Source organism: Petromyzon marinus, chromosome 52 (assembly GCF_048934315.1).
Source record: "Petromyzon marinus isolate PM22_M1 ecotype Great Lakes invasive population chromosome 52, UKy_Petmar_22M1.pri1.0, whole genome shotgun sequence".
Taxonomy (NCBI): domain Eukaryota; kingdom Metazoa; phylum Chordata; class Hyperoartia; order Petromyzontiformes; family Petromyzontidae; genus Petromyzon; species Petromyzon marinus.
This window is the reverse complement of record NC_133718.1, coordinates 4,445,328-4,469,017: the sequence shown is the minus strand read 5'-3', so window position 1 is coordinate 4,469,017 and position 23,690 is coordinate 4,445,328. Positions and strand designations below refer to the sequence as shown.

The 23,690-nt window shown below is 50.4% G+C and overlaps 1 protein-coding gene across 3 annotated transcripts in view; it reads right to left on the bottom strand.

Moving 5' to 3' along the window:
* Positions 1–23,690, bottom strand: part of LOC116953609 (myocyte-specific enhancer factor 2C-like) — a 118,214-nt gene that overhangs the window by 85,852 nt on the left and 8,672 nt on the right. The window contains exons 1-2 of one of the 3 annotated variants that reach the window (XM_032973956.2): positions 14,756–15,074; positions 10,443–10,642 (exon numbers count right to left, since the gene is read on the bottom strand). The exons of 1 other annotated variant lie outside the window; for it this stretch is intronic. The gene's annotated coding sequence lies outside the window, so the exon portion shown is untranslated. Of the gene's footprint in view, positions 1–10,442; positions 10,643–14,755; positions 15,075–23,690 lie in introns of those variants that run through there. One more of the 3 variants, XM_032973955.2, reaches the window with a different exon arrangement.

Sequence of the window (23,690 nt, the reverse complement as noted above, 5' to 3'; positions counted from 1 at the left end):
TGTTGTTGAGACATCGAAGTAAAAAGGACGTCGTGATGAACAATGAAATAGGTCCGTGTCACCGCGGCCTTACAAATTGCACACGAATGGATGCAATGAATATATCACGTCACGCTCTGCTTTTCACTTTCAAGTTTCAGATTTACTGCAATACACCCGTCCTTGGACGGGCAAAAGGCGAGTGCATACATAAAATATCTGGGGCCTGGACCAGAACAATGCGCTCGATGCAAATGGAACGCTAATGTTAAGATTTAGGCTAAAATAGAGCGGGCGAAACTGTCAGACAAGACAGGAAATAAAGCTGAGGATGTGAAACGGGACGGTGAAACTGAAACGACGACAACAACAACTCCGGGGGATCTGACTCCTGATATCTAATAGCGACACCTCGGCTGGGGGTAGGCGACAAAATTTAAAAAAACACTAACGACGGTCAAAAAATCATAAACCCGAGTAGCGACTCTCAGCCACCTTTAACAATCCACCGCCGGGTGAAGGCCTCCGTGAAAACGCTCGACCAGATCCAAGGGGTCGTCGCGGCTACGCCACGGGAAACACGAACGACGCGCGAACGCGCCCGTTCCCTCGGTCTTCGTCGCCAACCCCGGGGAAGAGAGGAGGGGATGCGCGGAGCGGACGTGCCGGGCGGTGGGGGCGGACGATCGAGCCCCGGTCACAACGGCTGCCCCCCCCCCCCCCCCCCCCACACACCCACACCCACGCGTGCTCCGCTCGCGGCGCGACGTCCGACGTTTCGCTCCCGCTGCCCGCCCGAGACACATGGAGCGGAACGTCGGACGTGGCCCCCGGAATATGAAATGCCCTACGAAGCGGTACGGTCAGTCGCCTCACAATAGCCAATGCACTTAAAACTTGATCTTCTGAGAAACACGACCCCGCCGCTTGACCCCCCCCCCTCCTCGCCCCCCCCCTCTTCTCCCCCCCCTCCCCTCCATTATTATCCTTCTCTTCGTTGGCGTCAGCAAAGGCTCGGCACTGGAGCAAACATTCAGTGCTAGAACTTGTCCCTAATTATCTTACGAAACTTTGCGGTGGGTGGGTGGGCGGGCGGTCTAGTGGGCGGGTAGGTGGGGAGGCAGTGAGGTAGGGGGGCAGGCGGTGGTGGGCGGGGAGGGGGGTAACCAGAAAAAAGGCTAAAGTGCTGCAGGAAAGAAGTTGGGAGGTAAAACAATGACAGTCGTGCAAAGGAGGATCTCACTCAGCATCCTTCTAAAATACGTGCCAATGAAGTCACGACGTTGAACTTTTTTTTAAAGATAATAATAATAGTAGTGTCTCATTTCAGGGATTGGTACAAAAATACCCGGCGCAAGATAATATATGCCGTCTTCGGGGTTATCGCACGGTTCGTGAGCTGTGCTCGGCCTCGCGCCAGCACTGGGGAGACAAAGGCGGCTGGGCGTGCGATGCTGACCACCTTGGCCTTTAATAGACGCTCACGAACGGCACGTTCCCCGACAGCCGATGAATGTGGCGCGGCCATACTTCACCACGCTGGTCAGTGCGGCGGGCTTGGCGAAGTAAAGAGGGGCGGGCCAGAAACCCGTTTTGGATGTCGCTCACCACCGATGCCGGCCGTAGCTCGCCTGGTTCCTAGCTCGCCTGGTTCCTAGCTCGCCTGGTTCCTAGCTCGCCTGGTTCCTAGCTCGCCTGGTTCCTAGCTCGCCTGGTTCCTAGCTCGCCTGGTTCCTAGCTCGCCTGGTTCCTAGCTCGCCTGGTTCCTAGCTCGCCTGGTTCCTAGCTCGCCTGGTTCCTAGCTCGCCTGGTTCCTAGCTCGCCTGGTTCCTAGCTCGCCTGGTTCCTAGCTCGCCTGGTTCCTAGCTCGCCTGGTTCCTAGCTCGCCTGGTTCCTAGCGCGTTGCCCCAACCATGGCACCAACCGCTCCAGAGCTCAGCCGACTTGCGTCCCACCTACCCCAGCGGTGGCCAACTGACATCTCACGAGCCGCACGCGGATTTTTAATCCACCACATGCAGCTCTATCGAAGGGCGCGTAACGTAGAACGCACTACCACGGTAGTAGCAAGGAATAATGAACGTCTCCTGTGCTGCGCCGAAAACTGTCAATATATATGCCCACACACTTGGCTCTTTGGAGAACTCACGGCTACCTTTTGGCTCTTGGTGTGATACAGGTTCGCCACCCCTGCCCTAATCGATGTAACATCATCAGAAATTTGCCCCCTGCTTTTGAGACCTCCCCAATGTGTCTCGGCCGAGTATCCCTCTTTGCTCACGGCGAGGAATTCCAACGGCGGTCGTCCTACGGATATACTCGGTCTCGCCATAGCAACGGGGGAGTTTCCACCACTGGCCCAGGCCACGAGCACCGATACTTCGATGCTCGCGTGAGCAGGGAATCGCTCTGGTTTCGTGGGCGTCTCTGCGAGACTAAGCAAGGGCATCGCACCCCACCCCCCCTGCCCCGATGAGCACCTCCGATTAGCGCGGTTGGCTACGTGGGGTGCGAAAGAAGTTCAACATGCATACGTACGGGTGGAAGCGAGGCAAGGCTGCGTTGGGTGGTGGAGGGGCTTGACGACACAAGCACACGGTCAGATATCATTACGTGGCCCAAACCCGAGAATCCATTATGAATCGTTGCCGTAAATTTAATTGACGGGGCACCTCTGATTAGTGCGGCTGGCTACGTACGGTGTGAAAGAAGTTCCAACATGCATACGTACGTACATATCAAGAAGTGGGCATGGATCCCATATTACAAATCTCGCATTGGCGAGTGGTGGTGGGTGGGGGGGTGGGGGGGGCTGGCGGGAAGTGGGGGGCAACCCTGAGGGGCGAGCCCATCAGCAGATGGGCTGTGGATCTGTGTGATGCGCCCCACTCCCAAAATCCCTCCTCCACAACAGGCCTAACCCCTTTGAAGAAAAGGATGAACTGTAATTTTGAAACAATCGAATTATGTTTTTAACTAAACGATGTTGCTCCCTTTCCCCCCCACCCACCCTGCCCCCGATTTATTTTTTTGCGTCCTGCAACACTCTGAGCAACTGTGGGATTTGTGCGAACAAAAACAAAGGGAAAGGCGCATCCCTGCAAGAGCTCGCTCACGCCACCGCAAGAGGCCGCTCTACATGGCTCACTACTCTCCCGACTCTTCCACGCCGGCCAGACGTCTTGCCAGAGGTGGGAGTATCCACACTTTACCCAACCGCTCGTGAATGTGTGATCGACTAACTGCGTTATCTAACAACGTACACTGCCGGGTAGACAAAGAGGTGGTGGGGGCAGTAGTTATGAAACTTTCCACGTGCCGTTTCAACCGACTGTCGCGCCGGGGGTTCGTACGGAAGACTATTTGGCTGTCATAAATGTCAACGTGACAAGCCAATTCGTTGAGCTATAATTTGTGGTGGCCAGGTCGTTTCTGCAAAAGAGCTATATAGCTCAGTGGACCTTGCCTGGTAAAATAAAAAAAGTAGTTTAATAGTTTTAATAGAACTCGCGACCTCTGGATTGTAAGTGCGGTGCACTAACCATCGCACCACGGCTGCATCCCATGGGACTTTAAGTTTCGTACAAAAACAACTAATTCCATCCCATTCTCAATCCACCAATGGATGAAGGAAGCCCTCTCGACAAACGCCAAGTCAGTTTTTTTTTTCCCTACCATACTCCACGACGCCGGTTAGTGCAAGTTGGTGAAGAAGAGGGGGGGAGTTGGGTGGAGGGGGGGGGGGGAGTTGGGGTGGGGGGGGGCGGCCGGGGAAATCCTGGTACCAGTTGGGATATCAGTCGCCACGGATGTTAGCTGTGACCAGCGACGATAACCACTGCGCAGCCGCCCGCTCCGCCCCCGGTATTTTAAGTATTGCGGAAGAAATTAATTGGGGCGAAAAGAGCGTTCGATAACATCCAACAGGTCACGCCAGCCGCCTCTCGCACGCAACGTGCCAGCAGCCTTCGACGGTCACTGGGCGACACGGGTGCGTGTAACAACGGCGAGGCAAACGTGCCATTTCCGGTCGTGACCCTTTACGTTCTTCAGAAGTGTCGGGGATTCTGTCACGAGCCACGCAGAGGAGAGCGCCGTTGTCTCCCGCACCTCGACGGCGTGTTCATGCTGAGCCGCACGGAGTTTCGCAACTTCTCTACGGAGCTCTGAGAGTCAAACGATGCGGATGGATTTATCTATGTTACGTATGTTGAACCAACCATGCTAATTGCAGGCGTGGATTCAGGTTCACGACGGGCGAAGGCCTCTACCAGGGCCATGATGGTTGAGGCTGGGTTTTTTTGTTTTAAACCACACTTCACCACGCTGGTCAGTGCTGGTTCGTGAATGTGGTGGGGTGGGGGACAGGGGGTGGCCCAGAACCAGTTCATAAATCGCTCGAACTCAGATCGCCCAGTTCACAGCACGGCGCGCTAACCACTGCACAGCGGCTCTATCCCCATTGATTCAGGAACTTAAACTGTAACGTTAGCTGTCCCCTCCCACCACACGGGTGCGGTTTCTCCGGGTGATACAGGATTTCTCTCTGAAGAGAAGAAAACCACATGTGTTTTATCCGTTCTCCCAAAGAGACTAAACCTGGGTTCCCGGGGAAAACCAACACGTGCACGGCAGAGGGGGGGGGGGGGGGGGTTCAAATACAGTTACAATTTGAGTCTTGGCTAGACATCCCAATGAAGCAGGACCCTTTCAAAAAACAATCTCGAATCTGTTTAAAACGACGTAGGCTTTCGTGACCAATATCCAGGTTTAGCGACACATTTATGTTTACCCGATCTAACCCAAAAAAACCCCTCTACTGTGGGTAACCTTGAATCTTAATGAGTCTTTCCTGGCTAAAGAGACGGACGGTCACCGCATCGCACGCTTTCAGGCGCGCTTCTGCGGGCCGTCTGGAACGCTCTTCCATTCCGATATTGGGAAGCCACTGGAGCTATGCACTTCTACATCTCGACTGAAAACTCGACTGCTTTTTTCGTGTTGAGTTGAATATGGTGCGAAAGATGTGCAACATACATACAAATAAAGGGGGACTCTTATGACTGAGAGTTGGGGCGGTGGTGCAGTGGGATAGCACACTGAACTACGAACCAACGGCCTGAGTTTTATTGCCAGCCCCGGCGACTAACATCAGTGACGAGAGATATCTGAGCAGGTCATGGGTGGTCCCCCTCTCGTTAACAACCTGCAGTGACCGGCACGGGGCAGCATGGTCAAACAACTCCCATGACTGATAGACTGTGGATTCAAATGGGGCTGTAAAAATATTATTATCATCATCATCATCGTCATCATTAATATTCATTAATAATTATACCCGGATTATGATTGCTATTACTCTTTAGTGCTCAGACACTGGCAATGATTTGGAACGTGCACTGCAATTAGCAGCAACAGTAATTGCTGGATAGAAGTGGTAAGCCAAGCAAGATCACAGCGTGATGCCAGCTGGAGTGCCGAGCGAGGCCGTGTCTCCTTGGTGTGTGTCTGTATGTGTGTGGTGTGTGTCTGTATGTGTGTGGTGTGTGTCTGTATGTGTGTGGTGTGTGCCTGTATAGCGATAGTGTAGCGGTCAGCGCGCTGCGCTATGAACCTGGCGACCCGGGTTCGATTCCCGCTCACGGCCAACACCCAGTGACGATTATCTGAACCGGTCCCGGGCCTCCCCTAGGTCGACTCAGCCTCAAATGAGTAACCTGGTGCGGTGTGTAGTAAACATTGCCACCGGGGAGACAAAGGCGGTCGGGCGTGGTGCTGGCCACCCACCCCCTTCGTGTACCGTTCCGGCCTTCATAGGTGCTCGCTAACAGCACTTGCCCCTACAGTCTGGTTAAGGCTATACGGGGGATCTTTGTCTTTGCGCGTGTGGGTGAGACACGGGGGGACGCGCGTGCATCACAGCAGGATTCCGCTGACCCGGGGGGAAAGCGAGGAACGCGTGGGATCGGAGGACACACCCAAAAGGGCGAGATGACAACGATCGTCGTCGAGAAAAGTAAAGTTTGGCTTGGGGGCAGTGGGGAAGGGGGACACATCATTGCAGGCAGGGTGAGGGCGTACGGTGGTGGAGGATAATCACAGAGTGGCAGCCAAAGGAGGGAAACACACGCCAGGGAGGGCGTCCACAAGCGTAGACGTAGCGGCGGGATCTGCCCGTGCAGAATCGGAATCGTCAGCATCTAGACTGGAGGAATCCGATGAGCTATGAAGCTCTTTCTCACAGATGTCCGGTAGGAGAGGAGCCGCACGGATTGCCGCGCTGCGAGACCGCGAGAGAATGGCGACGGCTTTATGGGTGGTGGTGGGTGGTGGTGGGTGGCTTCATCCGGCAGCGGATAGATCATGGCTGCTGATGATGCCGATGATCGCGATGCACCGGAGAGAAGTTTGGGTTTGAACACCGCCGCCACGTGTCGTCTGGCGCAATCGCCCGAAACGCGATCGCGAACGCGAACCTGAACGCCGGGGAGGTCGCCAGGTAGTGCAGCTGTCGTGTTTCTCGCGCGTGCGTGCGTGCGTGCGCTCGTCACCTGATATGATCCCCCACGACACAGCCCCTCCGAAGTGGATAGCAGTAGCCGCAGCCGCCGCACTGCGAACCCCAGTTCCCCCCCCCACCCCCCGAGTTCGAATCCGGGCCACGGCTAACTCGGCAGTCGCGAGTGATACGTCTGTTTCTGAGCACGCCCCTTCCTTCGCTGAACCAGCATGGCGAAGTATGGTCAAATAATCCCCCCCCCCCCCCCATGACTGGCATGGTGACGGGAGGCCTTCATCCAGCAGTGGATTGACAAAGGGCCGTGCACTATTGTTATGTTCGCACTGTATAGGGGGCCTTGCAAAATTTCATCATCAACCCGCTCACCGCGGAGTTACACTCGACATTATCAGTCGCCACGATCAATCCACTGCTAGCTGAAGGCCTCCCCACATTGAGTTATCCTGCAATGTAAAGACAAAAGTCAAAGCGACTTTGCAGTGGGGCGGTGCTCATCATTATCATAAGTGAACCTCGTGACGTACATTCCACATTCTCATTGCAGGGCCCAGTCCATCCATCTGGACCCACCACCGGAGCTGCCGCTGCGTTTTCCGCAAAGCGGCAAAACAAGATTTCACCGTGCGCCCCTCTCTAATCGTACGAGCCCATCAAACTACGTCGCGTTACAATAAAAATAATAAATTTTCTAAAATGTAAACCGCGTTGTTGTTTTGTGTGGGGGGGGGGGGTGGTGGGTGGGTGGGTGGGAGTTCAGCCGGCACGCTGCCAAAAGGCACCGCGGTGCACGGCTGGGGAAGAAAAGAGGCTCCTTAACAACACAACAACAACAACAACAAAACCCCAACAACAACATCAACGAAATGTTTCCACTGGGCTCACAGAGCCCCGACACGTACACGTTATCGCGAGCTCACATGTGCGCGTGTGTGCGCGTCCTGGCCAGCGGTTTGAACGGAACCAGGGGGCAACGCAAATGAGCCGACGATTTTTTTTCCTTTCATTTAAACGCTTTCACAACCTAAAGGTTGAGAGCTCGAATGCATCAGGTGGTACGCTTACGCCGTCTAACCCAAAAAAAAAACACCGCTATTATGGACAATATTTCGTCGCGAGAGCCTACGTGTTGAACTGCATTATCTCCGTACGTGCGTCCGCGCGTCCGTCCGTCCAGTCCGTCCGTCCGTCTGCCTTGCACGGCAGACATGATAGCTCTCGTGATGACGATCCGAACACGGACCAAGCGGGGCGAGGAACGTTGCGTGTCGTCATCGTTACTAAGTTCGACGATAAATATTGCCAATTAAATACCTCCGAGAAAGAAACGAAGACGCATTGGCGGATGTTAAACACCGTCCAGATACGCGAGTGTAACCGGGAGATGGGAGTGCGCTTCAGTGGCACCGCCTCGTAGACAGAGTCTGTCTGCTGGGCGCTGGGTTGTCTCCAGGTTTTGCAGCCTCCTCCTCCAAACACGAATTCCGAACTCCTCTCGCAAACGATTTACCAACTAAAACTAAACGATGGGATCCATGGCCAAACGTCGTGGTGGTAGCAGCACGCTCCTGAACACCCGCTGCTCGGGACTCGGCAAAAGCCTGTCCTGGGTAATTAACTGGCGAGCGTTATTATTAGGATGCCTCGGGAGATAAATGAATGATTGTAAGGACTCGTTAATTTAAAAAAAGGTGGACTCTTATTCAATTCCAAGCGGAAAGTTGTACAGTGTAGATAAAAAAATAATTATTTAATTGATTGATGCAAAGACTGTGAGACGAGAAAATTAATTAACCATTTAAAAATTAGCAACTAAGAAATGTATGATTGAATTATATTATAGCTGTATTACATTTAATAATGTACAAATATATTCATTTACCCAGTTTTTAGTGAATGAGCGTCTTATGTAAATTATAATTGTGAACCAGGTTTGGTTTCCGGACGTCCGATTGCCTGCCACAACTAACATCAGTGGCGAGAGATATCTAAAGCAGTCCTGGGCCGCCCCCCCTCCCACCTTCACCCAACCTGCAGTGACCAGCGTGGTGAAGTATGGTCAAACGACCTCCATGACCCACAAAGCAACGGGGTGGCTTTCATCCAGCATCAAGGGGGCTGTAAGCTATTGTCGTTTTATCGGTGCAAGGCGTACCCAGTAGACATTCTAATGTTGCGCCCAATGTTCCGCCAAAGTCGGCAAAACGATTTTGCTGGGCAGAGGCTTTGAAACAAAGTCACGGGGGGTTTTTTTTCACTCTTCGATTTACTCTCCATTATTGTTGCGAAGAATCTGTACATGGGTCACTCTGCAGACGGGCGTAGTCGAGCAGATGCTGTTTACGATGCGTTAACGCTTCTCGCAAGATGAGGACGCGAGTGACATGCGGGATTCTACGTACACACGCTTGCGCGTTCTGCGCGCGTGTGCTGTGTGTGTGTGCTGTGTGTGTGTGCTGTGTGTGTGTGCTGTGTGTGTGCTGTGTGTGTGCTGTGTGTGTGCTGTGTGTGTGCTGTGTGTGTGCTGTGTGTGTGCTGTGTGTGCGCTGTGTGTGCGCTGTGTGTGCGCTGTGTGTGTGCTGTGTGTGTGCACCGTATTGTGCGGCATCGCGTGAAGCTGTAGGAAAAAAGACACGCGCACACGGATCTCTACACTTGTAAAGCAAACACGTAATCACACACACGTGCACACGTTATACAGAAATATTTCACACCATCACAGAAAGGAAATTGAAGCCGTAATCCATGTACGGTAGTTTGGTAGGTTTTTTTTGTTTTTTGTTTTTGCAGAAGGCTGCCTAACTGCCGCATCTGTATATTCCAGTCAGGGCCGTCCATAGCGGAGGGGCTGTGGCCTGGAGCCAACCCCACCGTGCCTCCCCACCGCTCTCCCCCTAAACGCCTTCGAATTAAACCGGGAAGCATCGCACGTGACACCGTGACGTCAAAGCGTGGGCCCCCTCCCCAAAAAGCGCGGGGCCACGGGGCAGTCGCCCTCCCTCCCCCCCCCCCCCCGATTACGCCGTGCACCCTAAAGGGCACGGCTCACGATTCCGGCGTTCAACTTCGATCAATAGCGGGGACGGTGCCACGTTGGTGTAACAACGGCGAGCGCCACTGGCGCTTGCAAAGCCAGGGGTCGCCGGTCCGACCCTGTCTGCCAGCGCGGCATTTGAAACGACGGCGCGAGTTCCGTGAATCGCCCCCCCCCCGCCCCCCCCCCCCCCCCCAGCAGTATAAATCAGCACAACACAGTGTCAGTCGACTGGCAGGTCACACGTGGTCTGGGTAAAGTGTGGGTACTCCCACCCCTTCCAACAACGTCTCTATAGGGGCCCCTATAGCAGGGGCGGGACCCTTTACGCTAGCAGTGACATGAGCGAGCAGTTGCTTGGTTCCTGCGCCTTTGCCTTTAGTTTCGATTTAAAAAAAATGAAATGCGTCTTTAATTGCACATTGCGTAATGCTGTACGTTATGAAATGTACAATACAAATCGGCGAGTTTTTTTACGTATGAATAACAATGTTAATAATCATCATCGGTCATTGCTTATCCACTGCTAGATGAAGGCCTCAATGTGGTCACCCATCCAAGCAATATCCAGGCTCAAAGCTGCTTAGCTTTTGAAATCTAATGGAGATCAGGCACATTCCAGAGTAATGTAGAATTTCCACCCACGCTCGAGCGACACTTGACACACGACCGCGGCGGTAGTTGGCCGGCACGTACGACGCCGGCCAACGCATTCCGTCCGTGTAAAATACTTCACGGCCACTGCTTGTGGCGGGGGGCGGGGGGGTGGGTGGGTTGGGGGGGGGGCGGAGGGCGGAGGCCTTCATCCAGCAGTGGATCAATCATGGCTGACAACGACGACGACGGTGGTGTCAGAAAGCGACGCTGAATGTGAAGACAACGCGAGCGGTCGGAGCGCCGTTCGGGGCTCACCTCGACGGTTCGTCTCGAATCGCTTCGAAATGAACTTCAGCGCGAATCCAGCCGCAGCGGGTCGGTCCGTCAGTCCACGCGCCGTCCACCAATCGGAGACTTCAGCGCGAATCCAGCCGCATTGAGACGAGCAGTGGGTCGGTCAGTCAGTCCACGCGCCGTCCACCAATCGGAGACCTCTTCTCAGACTCTGTGCCAGCCTTTCGTGGACAATGGGCACAAGGGAAAGACGTACAAGTGACCGCCTGCTCCAATGAAGAGCCCCGAGCCAGTGTTGGATATTCCACGTTCCTATGGCGGGGGTCGAGTTTATCCATAGGACAACCGCCGTAGAATTACCCACGAGGTGCTACTCGTTTTTATCGACCCCGCAGGGATGATGGGCTCAATCAACCTCCCCCACCCGCCTCCCCCAAAAACCAGGAGTTGAACTCTGCTGATCAGCCACCCGGTTGGTTAATATTACGACAGTATCGTCGTCCTCAATGACAACTTATCCTCTGGTACTCAGAGGTATATTTCAATACATCGTTCAGCGCTATATTTCAATACATGGTTCAGCGCTATTAGCATGATAATGATGATAACATGAACCGCATTCTCCAGATTATAAGATGTACTTTTTCCCCCCTCTAGTTTAAAGCAAAAGTTGGGGGTGCGTCTTGAATATAACCCAGAGAGTGTGTGTGTGAGAGAGCGTGGGACCAGATTTATGTAACTTTATTGATGGCGTGGGTCTTAATTTCTGGAGCGTCTTACACTGTGATCAGGAGTGTAGCGAGGGATATTGTGGAGGGGGCATCTTTCATTAACTCGATAGTTGTAAAATCAAAATGCCGACTATGATTCCAAAGTTTGTCGTTGTTTTGTGACTCTGCCGTCCTCCAATGAAAGGCTATCTGGCTATCGAGCAATCACATTCAGTGCTCTGCCTCCTCGCTGGGTTAGGGCAGGGTCACTTACACCTTCTCTCGAGAAATTCACGAGCATCGTGAGAAAGGGGAGATATTGTGTCACAGGCCTGCTGTTGTTGATGTTCAACTACAGCCCTGCCACTCTCTCATCTCGATCTATAAGCGGAATAGCAATTTAATTCCAATCGATCAATAGCACTCCGATTGATTTCATACATAGGCCGTCACGGCCGACATCATAATTCACCGTTGGTTGCTTTTGGGACAGATCATGTAGGTGTGATGTCATTTGGAGTTATTGACATTATATAGCTCTAAGTAGCAAAACTAAACTATTAAAATTATTTGTATTTGATCAGGTAAGCCCTGCTAAGCTACATAGCTCTTTTCCAGAAGCGACCTGGCCACAGAGGACAGCTCAACGAAGCGGCTTATCACGTGGAAATGTACTGCAGCCGAATACAGTAAACGCGCGTTGCTTCTAAATGTGGAGCGAAAACCTCGGAGGGTCCGGCAAAAAAGCCCACGTGACCAAGGGGAGAGAGCATGCAGACTCCAAATACACAGCAGCAGGCATCAGGGTCGGTATCAAACCCACGACCTCCCGCACACCAGGCGAGGTCGTTAACACCTCTCGCCGCCGCTGCGGCAAACTGTGGTACCCGTGGCTACACCACAGGAAGGGGAGGACAGCCAAGGATGCAAATGCACGGGGGAAAGACAAAGGAACGGAGATACGGAAGAGAGAAGAATGGGAAATCGGGAGGGAAATGACCGAAAAAGGAGCGGAGAAACGGCAGCAGAGAGGGGTCAGGAGAGGTGAGGATAGGAAGGGGCCACAGCAGGGCCTCCACGCTGCTTCTGTTTTCACAGGGGGCGGGGATAGGGGGCGGATTCAGAGTGGTGGGGGTGGAGACTCGCGAGTCACGTGATTTACGGGAGGTTCCAGCTGATTGAGATAGATATATTGACAAATGGCCGTACCTACACGGATCTAAATCCAATTTTGAATTAGCTGTGTGATTATTGCCTTGGGGTCGTTGTGATAATGATAACATAATGGAGGGCTTCATTCAGCAGTGGACTGAGCATGGCTTGATGATGAGTTATACAATAATAATATGACAGTAATAACAGCCGCGGAGTACAGAAAAAAATAACGTTTATAGATATCCGCGCAACTAAACGCAATAGCGGGTGATGCATCAATGCTGTGCGGAAGAGTTGAACACGTCCATGATATCGCATGCAGTCAAACGCAACGACCGGATTGTAAGACGCGTCGGGAAAGTAGGACCACGAACTTGCTCCCTGGCGAAGATCTAGCCACGCACGCAGCTACCCGGATTATAAGACGCGTCCCCAACTCGTGCTTTAAAATGCAAGTGGGGGGAAAAGTGAATCTTGTAATGCTTAGAATACAGTGAATGTAACTTGAATGGGGTCTACAGAATAATGTATGCATGTCCAACCCACACGGTTTACCCCGTATCCTAGATTTGAAGTTTTCGTGAATGCAAGGATCCATACTCTTTGGTTCTTTCGGTAAAGTCACGTAGGTAAAAAATAAATAAATAAAATTGCAACAACTTAATTAGTTGTTTTCATTTTTGTTTTTTTACCCCGTATTCTCGAGCAGGGAAATTGAGTTTTCAGGTCCGTACGGCGTACAGCCGTTTCAATACGGGCACCAACAAAACGTGTCTATTTTGTGTTTGTGTTTCTTCCTTGTGATGTGACTTTGTAGGATGAACGTTGAGATTTATAAGGGGCACGGGGGTGACCCAATAAGCTCTAAATTGAGTCCGTAATACGGTAGGGCACAAGTATGATGAAGGCAAATACAGTATGCTGCTCATAACCCACCGACTTACAAGATAAAACTTCTTAAAGCAACAGTCGTAAATCATGGCGATTCTCAACAGCAGAACTGAACACGCGTTAATACGAATGCTCGACTCGAGAAACTGCATCGAGAACGTGCCACGTACCACCGGTAAGCAGAAGTAGCAACAGGCACGGGCGAATATCAATGACACATTTGTGAGGAGCGGTGGCGCTGCGGTTAGCGCGCCGCAGCTCTGAAACCCGCGGCTAACATCAGTGGCGAGTGACATTTGACCCCCGTCTTGGGCCTCTGCCCACCACAAAGACCTCTCACCAACCTGCACTTGACCAGCGTGGTGAAGTATGGTCAACTAACCACCAGCGGTGGATTGACAAAGGGCTTGGAGCTTTATATCACCTATCACGTCAATTATTGTAGTGTATACAGTACTTGCATGTGTAGCGACGTACACACTCAACAAGTATATTTTACAATTTTAACAATTGTTTTCAAGCAGAATATTACTCGAGAGTATGTGCCTGGTAATTTCACACTTACGAGAGATCATGTAAATAACAAGAGTATACACACAGTCCGGGTATTGTGATGTAATGCTCTCCAACGCCTTAAACAATCCAGCAGTGGATAGACACAATGTACACTAATGGTGCGGTGTGTTTAGGGTGTCTATAATTAGTCAAGTATACCAATAATACATTACATAGATACTGAACGAGTTTTCCTAGCTAAAGCAGTCTGTGACTACAGAAAACTATTGTTCAATGCAGAGACTGACTGATATGCCGTGCTAAAATAGTGCCACTAAATCAAATTGTAACAAGGCATGAACGGGAGCGATGTCCATACTGACTATAACTATACACAGCACTTACATTCACAATGACACACACAGTAACAATACAATGCTAATGTATTTAGCATGTATATACACACAACTGCATTGTGAAGACTTATGTACGTGTGTCAATGTACTATGTAGGATTGCACGTACATACAACTGCATGGTTTGACACGACTACACACTATACTATTCAGTATACATATACCCATCGATATACTATAGCGGGTAAATGTATGTATATTCGTTCAACTGCAACGTATAGACACTAAATGTGCACAACAATACAAGGATTGTGTTGGTACAAGATACAACTGTGAACCTACCACACGTGTACTAAACAGGACTGCCTTGTGTACCAGTGTACGTACATACAACTGCACGCGAAAGACGCTGTATACACATTACCCATCAAAGGTGCCAGACAGTCTAACACACGTCCTATATATTAACACAAAGACACTATATATAGTGCAGGCAGCTAACAAGTAACCCAATATATAACCACACGCGCGCACACACACACACAACTACTACACAGCTGTTTCGAAGTGCAGGAAATAGCATTTGTAACAAACGTGCGTCACACCACAGCAGTAGGAAGCGATGTACGAGCGGCGCACTCACAAACAGCCACGCCATAGCAGACAGCGAACAAACACTCAGACGGACACACGCACACACACATCGACAGCCAGACATTGACAAGTACCATCATCATCATGCTGCCGCTGCTGCTGCTGTTGTTGTTGTTGACGATGATTGTGACGGGGTTGGCTGGGTGGGTGGTTGGTGGGGGGAAGACACACAACTCAGCATTTGCCCAGTCCCGATACAGGAGAAGAATCCACAGCTACAGCAGCTCTTTGCTATTTTTACCGACAGAGTGAGAGAGAGAGAGAGCCAGTGGGAGGGAGATGGGGAGGGCGAAGGGAGATTGGAGAGTGTGGGAGGGGACAAGAGGCATGCACTCTAGGGGACATAGGAGGAGTCATGGGTAAGAGGGTGGAATAGGTCTTGCGTTACACAGGGAGCCCAAAACTACCCTTTTAAAAAAAAATACCTCCGACAGCCACGCATAGCGAGAGACGAATAGCCCCCGTGTAGGCTACACAGACTGTTTGAGGCAAGTGCTGTGAGCGAGGATCTGTGAAGATGGGACGGGTGGTCAGTATCACGCCCGGCCGCCTTTGTCTCTCCCCCCCTCCTCCCCCTCCCTCCGTCCAGTGGTGTTGCCTACCAGTAGCTGGTTGCGGTAGGTAAATCAATTTAAGGTTGAGCCGACCTAGGGGAGGCCCGGGACCGGTGAGCGCGGCGTGATCGGACCCGGGCGGGCCCCGGGGGTTTGTGGCGCAGTGCGCGACACGCACACACAAAGTCGCCGTAGGTATTAAAACAAAACAAAATATATAATGAATCATCTTGTGATCTTCATTTATTTTGACGTTGTTTTTGTACACGAGTGCATTGCCCTCGGTTTTCTTTTTGCCCGAATAATTGTGTAGCGCCCCGCGTTAATGTTACTGCGAAAGGTGTCCTATAAAAAATACATATTGAAGATTGATTGATTTTAGAAGAGCAAAACGTTGTAAAGGCGCAGCCCCTGCAATTGCTAGCGACTGCTGGCAGAAGCGCCTCCACTCGATGTTTTTTATTTATTTTTGGCCTTCCCTTCCATGCTGGCCAAGACGTCTTGGAAGAAGTTTGAGTAACTCACACTTCACTCCACCACACGTGACCTACCGGTTGACTAACTGTAGTGACCTGGGGGTGAGTGCTTGACCTTAAACATTCGCCCATTTTTTTACTTCTGCGTCGGAACTTCCAATTGAACCGATGACCTCTAGTTCACGAGTCCCAGTGTGCTGGAACCGTTGCTGCGCGTCATTGTCCACGATGCGCATGGCCCACCATAAATCGCACAAACCGTGGCAGATGCGGACACTCGATGCGCTAGTGGGGGCACAAAAAAAACTAAAAACGCTCCAGTAGGTGTGCGACTGCGGTCATCCAGAACAAGAGGCCGTTACAAGATCCCGATCCACGAATACGAAGGAGACATCGCGGCGATCTACAACTCCGCCGCTCCTGTCGCCGTTATCCCTCTTTACCACCTGAATGTGAAATCGTAGTTTTTTTTACTCTGCGTCGACATCAGCCGCCGTACGAAAGACGATTTTGATTTAAAACTTTCGTGACTGCAGTAATTCATATTCTTAGCTCTTTCGGTAAAGTCACGTTGAAGGGAAACGTGACTTTACCGAAAGAGCTAAGAACAAGCAAACGATGTTATGACTGTCGACTGAGTGTAAATCGGCACCTTGCTGCAGTGACAGAATGAGACTGAGCCGCCGCGCTAAAATGATAAATACCGTGACGTTGACAAGGGTCATCACACGATGAATATTCCCACTCCTCCAGTAGCCGATTCAGTGCCGATAAGGTGCTCGCAGCCAGCGATGCATCCCTCTTAAACACGGGAACGTCGGGCCAACGTTTGGCCCAAAGGTTCCCACCGCTTGCCGACTTCGGAACCACACGTACCGTGCGTCTGCCGGGTAAAGTATGTTCGAGTTTATTGCGTTATTTTTGTTTGTTAACCAGGCGAGAATTATCGAGACGCACAAATGTGGGTATCGTTTTGTATAAGTGTGTACCTGTGTCACCAACATCATTAGTGGTCGCCATCAAATGAAGGTCGCATCTGTTCAAATTTATCTGGAAATGTCCGTCCCTGTCACCGAAGCAATGTGTTTACACTGTGCTTAATTGATAAAATTGATAACGGGGGAAGTCACGAAGGACTAATGGTGGTTAGAAAGTAAAGTCAAGCAGTCAATAAACGTGAAAATACAACAAAGATAAAAAAAAACTTAAACAGAAATCTCGGAAAACATCTTGCAGGTAAAATAATAATCAGCAGCCAGGGTCAATCTACTGCTGGATAAAGGCCTCCTCCCCCCCCCCCCCAAAGTCAATGCCGCCTCTCACGATCCCACGATATAAATATTCAACCTGGCACCTACACCCATGCTGGTTTCAGCGCTCCATCTCCTCGGGTCGTCGTCTTACCTTTCTTAAGAGTTGTAACGATGTCGTGAACCCGCGCGCGTTATCTCATCCACGTGCACCTCTTTCCGTATCCCTGTGTACCTCCGAGGCATGCATCTCCTGCACGATTCTTTGCTGCACCTTTCGCTCTTTGTTCCAATATTTTGGTTCAGCGTCGCGTTACTGAACGCCGTGTACTGCAACCTGATGTTGCAGTACACGGCGGATGAAAACAATTTCAAGTGGGAGGTTTGGGGGGTTGGGACGTCGTGAGTGGTAGGGGGTGGGGGGGGGGGGGCAATGGGAGGTGGGATGGGATACGCACTGATCAATCTTTTTTTTTTAAATCATAGACTTTCGATGATCGCACGAAAACTGCCATGCACTGCAATAAGTTACGCCGATATCCGCTGCTCTGATTTTGTGTTGTCGGCCGCTTGGGATTCTGCCATCCCCGTGCGGTGTTTGTGAGGTATCTCTTCGTCTCGCAGGCCAGCCTCGTGTCTCTCTCTCTCTCTCTCCGAGTGCTCCAATTTCCTCCCACGTGCAAAATACTAAAAATAGCCAACGACGAAAAATCCACGGCAGGGCCCTCCCGAAAGAGGGTCTTTAGATTCGGCAACGCTTCCCGTGACGGAGAAAGCGGGATCAATGCCCGATTAAGGGCGATTGTGCCAGGCTAGGCGCACAACTGGAAAACACATCAGAGGGCAGTTGTTCAAGGCGGGGGCCAGGATCGAGATGGGTAAATAGAGCGACCACGAGCCGGGTAGGAGTGTTTTTGGAAAATGATGAAAAATTAAATTGCAACGTGTCTCAAGCAGACGCTCGGCAGCGCGGGGCGCTGACAAAGAAAATGGGGAGAAGAAACTAATCTGAAAAGTGTCCAAAGAGGCATGGAGACGTACGTGCTCGCGAATTGCACGGTAGAAACGCAAGTTAGGACCTCCGATAAGCACGGTTGGCTACGTACGGTGCAAACAAAGTTCTGCATGCATGCACACACATACGTGAAGACGACTTAATTACTGCGAGGAATGTAAGTGAGCTTGGAAAGGACACGTGACAGAAACAAAGGCGTGATGGCCGGTGGTCGAGACATAAACGTGGAGTGGCAGCCAAGGTGGAGGATGTGCCCGGGGGTGGATTGTTACATCGCGGGACTGTGAGAAATGGAAAAAAAAGCACGCGGGGAGGGTGATGCCTTCATCCAGCAGTGGAACGATCATGGCTGCTGACGATGATGAATGCAACGTACTGCACAAATTCCCTTGGCGTGGGTAGCGATGTTCGGCGTTGCTGTATTGAGGGCAGAACCGGCTGTTATGCCCGCTTCACTTGCCCGAGGCCTCCCTCCAACTTTTGACGGAAGCACTCCACTTTATTTAGAAGAGAGGAGAGAGAAACCTGCAAATGAATCGAAACTTTATCGTTTTTGTTCGCAGCCCAGCCAGAATTCTCACAATGTCCGCTGCCACGGAGGTGATAATTGTGTTTTTCACGGAGGCAGCTCGACTCAGCGGGCCATCGCTCGTGATGAGTAATATTTGGCAAGGGCCGCGCGAAACTACAGCACTGTGTATTTTACCGCCGCCAATATTACATTATTTTTTTCTTCTACTTTTCGCTGCGAGTTCTGTAAAAAAAAATGTATTCCGTAACTTCTAACTTTTTTTTTTGCCGGTTTCGACAACGTCTCAAAGACACTATTGTTACGAGACACGCCGTCTCAACCGATCCAGAGTTGAGTTCGTCTTGTTTTGGATCGATACCGCTGGATGTACGCGCTACCGGAAGGCCGTGTGTGACTGATGGATCGTGGAAGAAATACTTTTACTCGTGTTTTTTTTTTAATCTGGAGAGACTAACACATGAAGAAGACATTGTCTGGTGAAATATTTGAGTTATTTATGTTCTCCACAATGACGCCAATGATTATATTCTAACATACGGGTCAGCCCAAACGGTTTGATTTCCATGAACAAACTCCTCAGTGGCCAGCGAGTGAGAGGATTGGGGAGGACACACATCACAGCCAGAAGGGATGGTGACCGGTGGTCGACACTAATTAAGGATTGGCAGCTAAAGACAAGAGGGAGCAATGAAATCATCTCCTGTTGCAGATGATATAAGACGGGGGGGGGGGGGGGGACGGAGGCCTTCATCCAGCAGTGGATTGATCATTGGCTGACGATGACGATGAAATTTGGAGAAACGGTGAATTCCCCCCCCCCCCCCAAAAAAAACTAAAAAATATGTTCATGTAACTGTAGCCCTAAAGTCGATTTTTGTTTGACTATGTTGGTTTCTCCAGTTTGACCAATTAACTCGTTTCGTGGAAAATTACTAAATCGCCTTGGTGCTTTGCTCGGGTTTTAAGTGAAGCCGCACAGAGACTGCTGGAGGCCAGAACTACGCACGAGTGGGTGGGGTGCCTAGCACTGTGCACGGCCGCCTTTGTCTCCCCAGTAGCGATGCGTTCGCACCGCACCAGGTCCTCGTCTGAGGCTGAGTTGACCTAGGGGGAGGCCAGAACGACGCATACACGTGTTGTGTAACGGTACTTGCGCGCACAAAGTTGATAACACGCAGTGTGCAACCGGGCAATGTCACAGTCATAAGTCATTTTTAGAAAACGAGTGTTTACACACGTGTGAATAACGTACACCTGTGTGTGAATTCACGCCTGTTTCAATGTGCACGCGCGTCTTTATGGAAGTGCCAATGCACGCGTGCATGTATATCGGTGCATTTTTATATATACTGTGTCCAGCGGAGCGGTGGTGCAGCGGTGCGTGCACTGCGCTACGTATGGGTGCCACGGTGGCTAGGAGATGTTAACTACCTCGCCTGGTATACAGGAGGTCGCGGGTTCGATCCCGACCCTGACGCCTGCTGCTGTATATTTGTAGTTTGCGTGTTTCTCTCCCCGTGGTCACGTCGATTTTTCTCCAGGTCCTCCGGTTTTTTCCCCTCCACATTTAGAATCAACATCACCACGCGTTCAGAGTATTTGTCTGCTGCTATAAATGTCCACACGTGATAAGTCACTTCGTTGAGCTATCATTTGTGGTCAGGTCGCTTCTGAATAAGAGCTTTACCTGGTAAAATAAGATAAAGTGTTTTTACATAGTTTATTAGGTGCGCACACACACATTACGTTATTTATTTGTGTCACTCTTCGCCAATGGGTCACACCAACAGTGGCTGTTTTTTTATACCCCCACCACCACCACCATTCGGACCCTTAAGAAAGAAAATGTTTGATTAATTGGATGTTGATTCGTGTCCGAGACGTACCCGTGCATTTACTGGCACTGGTGTCAAACTCTCCGCTCCTGCATGCAACGTATACCACCCATGATTTATGTCCATGCAAAAAAAGAAATCGCCTCTCCCTTTCATATATTTGTTACATTTTAGAAATACTTTCCAACTGCAATCATTTGAACGCTCGGATGAATATTCCAATTGTATTTGTTTGTTATTTTAAATCGAACTGCACGCCGGCCCGTTATACACTGCCGACCTGAAGTGTGAATGGGGTCTGTCGAGTTAGCAATCGTCATCATCATCATGCCGTGGTCAATCCACTCCTGGATGAAAGCCCTCTCTCCTCTCACGCGCAGGCCATCGCTACATCTCTCGTAGCTGCGATGGAATAACATGCTGCAACTGCGAAGTCGAGTCGAACGGATGGTCTCGCGTGTTGGTGGAGACCAAAGTGCGAGTACTCCCACCTCTTCCAAGACGTCTGGCCATTGTGGAAGAGTAGGTCAAATACTGTTACGCTCAAGAGATGCCCCTCTAGAGCTCCCTATAGCGGATGTCCCTTACGATTGCGGTGGTTTGATCAAGACATTGTGCCTTGCGTTGACCAGCGTGGCGAAGTATGGCAAGATAACCCCCCACATTTCCCGATTTAAAATTCAATAAGCTATCATTTGTGATAGCCAGGTTCGCTTTTAAAAAAGAGCCATACAACTCAGTGGGCCCTTACTTGGTAAAACAAATAGTTTAAATAGTTTAGTTTTGCTACTTAGAGCTATATAATGTCAATAACTCTTAATTGACATCATTCCTACATGATCTGCTCCAAAAGCAACCAACAGTGAATCATGATGTCGCTCGTGACGGCCTACGTACGAAGTCAACCGGAATTCTATTGATCTATTGAAAATATATTAGCTGGTAAAAATAAAATAGTTTTAAATAGTTTAGTTTCACACTTGCGGATGCAGAGAACGGGCGAGGCACGATTCCCTGCGGCCTTGCTGCTGTTTGCTACCCACGGCATCCGTTTCACTCGGCCCGTGTCCACACACGAGGCCCCTATATCATATTGGAGGTGTCCGCTGACGATATTTAGTGATTCGTGCTTTTCGTCGCTACAAGCGTCACAGCCACACGGATCGGGCTCCTCGACTTGCAGTGGCGAGTATTTTCGGCAAAATCTATCTGAGAGTCCGATTCGCTCCTCGGTCACGAGGTGGTTTCGCACTGAAGGCTTTTGCCACCAATATTCTCCATCACGAATGAGGTTTATTTTTTTTTCGGGGGGAGGGGGTGGGGGGGATTGAGGTGGGGTGTTAGATCGCGTAAATATGATTGTGTCGTTAAACCCCGCCGCCACCCGACGCAGCCAATTGGATGGTTCCCCACCTCTGTGGTGCAGCCTCCTTGTCGTGTGACCAGGTCGGGACACCTGTGCAAGGAGAAGCAACATTGTGCTACATCTCAGTCAACTCTCGGTTAGTATCTGGGGTAAATTGAGCGCGATTTATATTTAACAAAAAAACCCAACAGAGAACACTGAATAGCGCAAGTTTGGACGACACAATGGCAATGCTTAGCTATGTACCCTGTGGGATGTACACGGTGTATGGGACGAGCCGCTGATTGTATTTGCTTCTCTCAAGCAATCAGTCATCCTTGTTTGGTCACCCGAGTCACAAGCGAAGAGGCGCTTTATTAATAGCCACGGCACACACGTGTCGAAGCCACGGACCAGCGCCGGGACAATACCGCGTCCAGGGGATTCGTTTGTCACTCGACGAGGTCTCCATTCCCGAACGTTACTTGGGAGGAGTCGGCCGACGTGGGAGTATGGAATTATCGACGTTCGTGCACTACCACTGGAGTGCACGCAAGGTCAAGTCAGTTCATTTCGGGGTTAAGGCCCACCCACGTGGGCCTTAAGGAGGTTTTGTTACAACCGCGACCCGGCCAGAACGGCCGATACGATGGATGGTAGCGGACGCGGTAGATCAAAAGCAGGGAAATGTTACAAGCACGACTAATATAACGATTATTTATTAAACAGCAAAAAGCTGTGTGCAATGGAAATCCGGTGAGCGATCCCAAAAAAATAACATTATGCGTGACACTGGGTAGAGGAACTCACCTGAGCAATTTCACATGGAAATTATAATAGCCATAATTGCAATCAATAATCCCGTTTGACTGTACTCTCCTTCTGTATTCATATAATCCTACGGGCATATTTATACGGGGAATATGCTTGCGGATGAGGTTCCAATCAAAGGGAGAAACGCAACTTAGAAGCACGTGTAGCTTTAAAAAAAAAAGAAATAATCCGAGAGAATCGAATAGTAAAGATACGAAGACTCTCTCTGTCTCTGTCTCTCTCTATATCGCCTCGTTACATCATGAGCCACTCTGCCCCCGCGTGGCTATCTGCGGCATCCTCGCACGGTTCGCCAACCTCGCCCCCTTCATTGCTCACAAAGGAATACAGGGTTGGAGTTGGGAGTGGGGGGGGTGACTCTGTAAGTATTTCAGGGGGGCTTACGGCCGCGCGGCATGGATACTGTGCAGGAGAAATTTCAAAACAGCGATGATAAAAACCACACACACACACGAATACACAACAATGCATAATAGAAATGTTTTGTTGGGTTAGATCTCGTAAATATAAATGTGTCGTTAAACCCGCCGCTTCCAGACACAGACAAATAGTAAGGTTTGTCATGTGAATATAACGTGCCGATTCGTTGCTAGTTAAAGCACACCGGTGTGTTGGAGTGTAAACCCACAACATTTACAATTCGAGTACGAGGTCTCGCCAGTAATTACAACCATCATCATCAGGCGACAGCCATATTTGTGAAACGCACGCCTGTCACAAACACACACGTCTGTAGGTATTAACAAGTTATTAACAAGTATTAACAAGTTATTAACAAGTTTATAAACGACCATGACGTCCGCACACGATGGCCCTACTCTCGAGAATAACGTCATGGGATCTTTAACATCCACTGCGAGTGGTGCAGTCGGTGCGTAGTGCAGGATGTTTTGTTGTTGTTACGGCCAATACTGTAGACACCGCAGCATTAAACCAGGGCGACCGCTTGGGTCCGAACCGTGAAAGTTCTGCTGCAACGTAAAGCCGAATCTTTATTTATCCCTGGAAGAAATCCGATGAGCTATGAAGCTTTTTTTGTTTTACAGATGGGTGGGTTTAGAAAGTTACAACGACAAACACAATGCAAAAAAACAACGATAGGAGTTCAAAGTATCGGAACGGTAACAACAAGCGGGCCAAAGTGTTCCCACAAGGCCATTTCATCCAG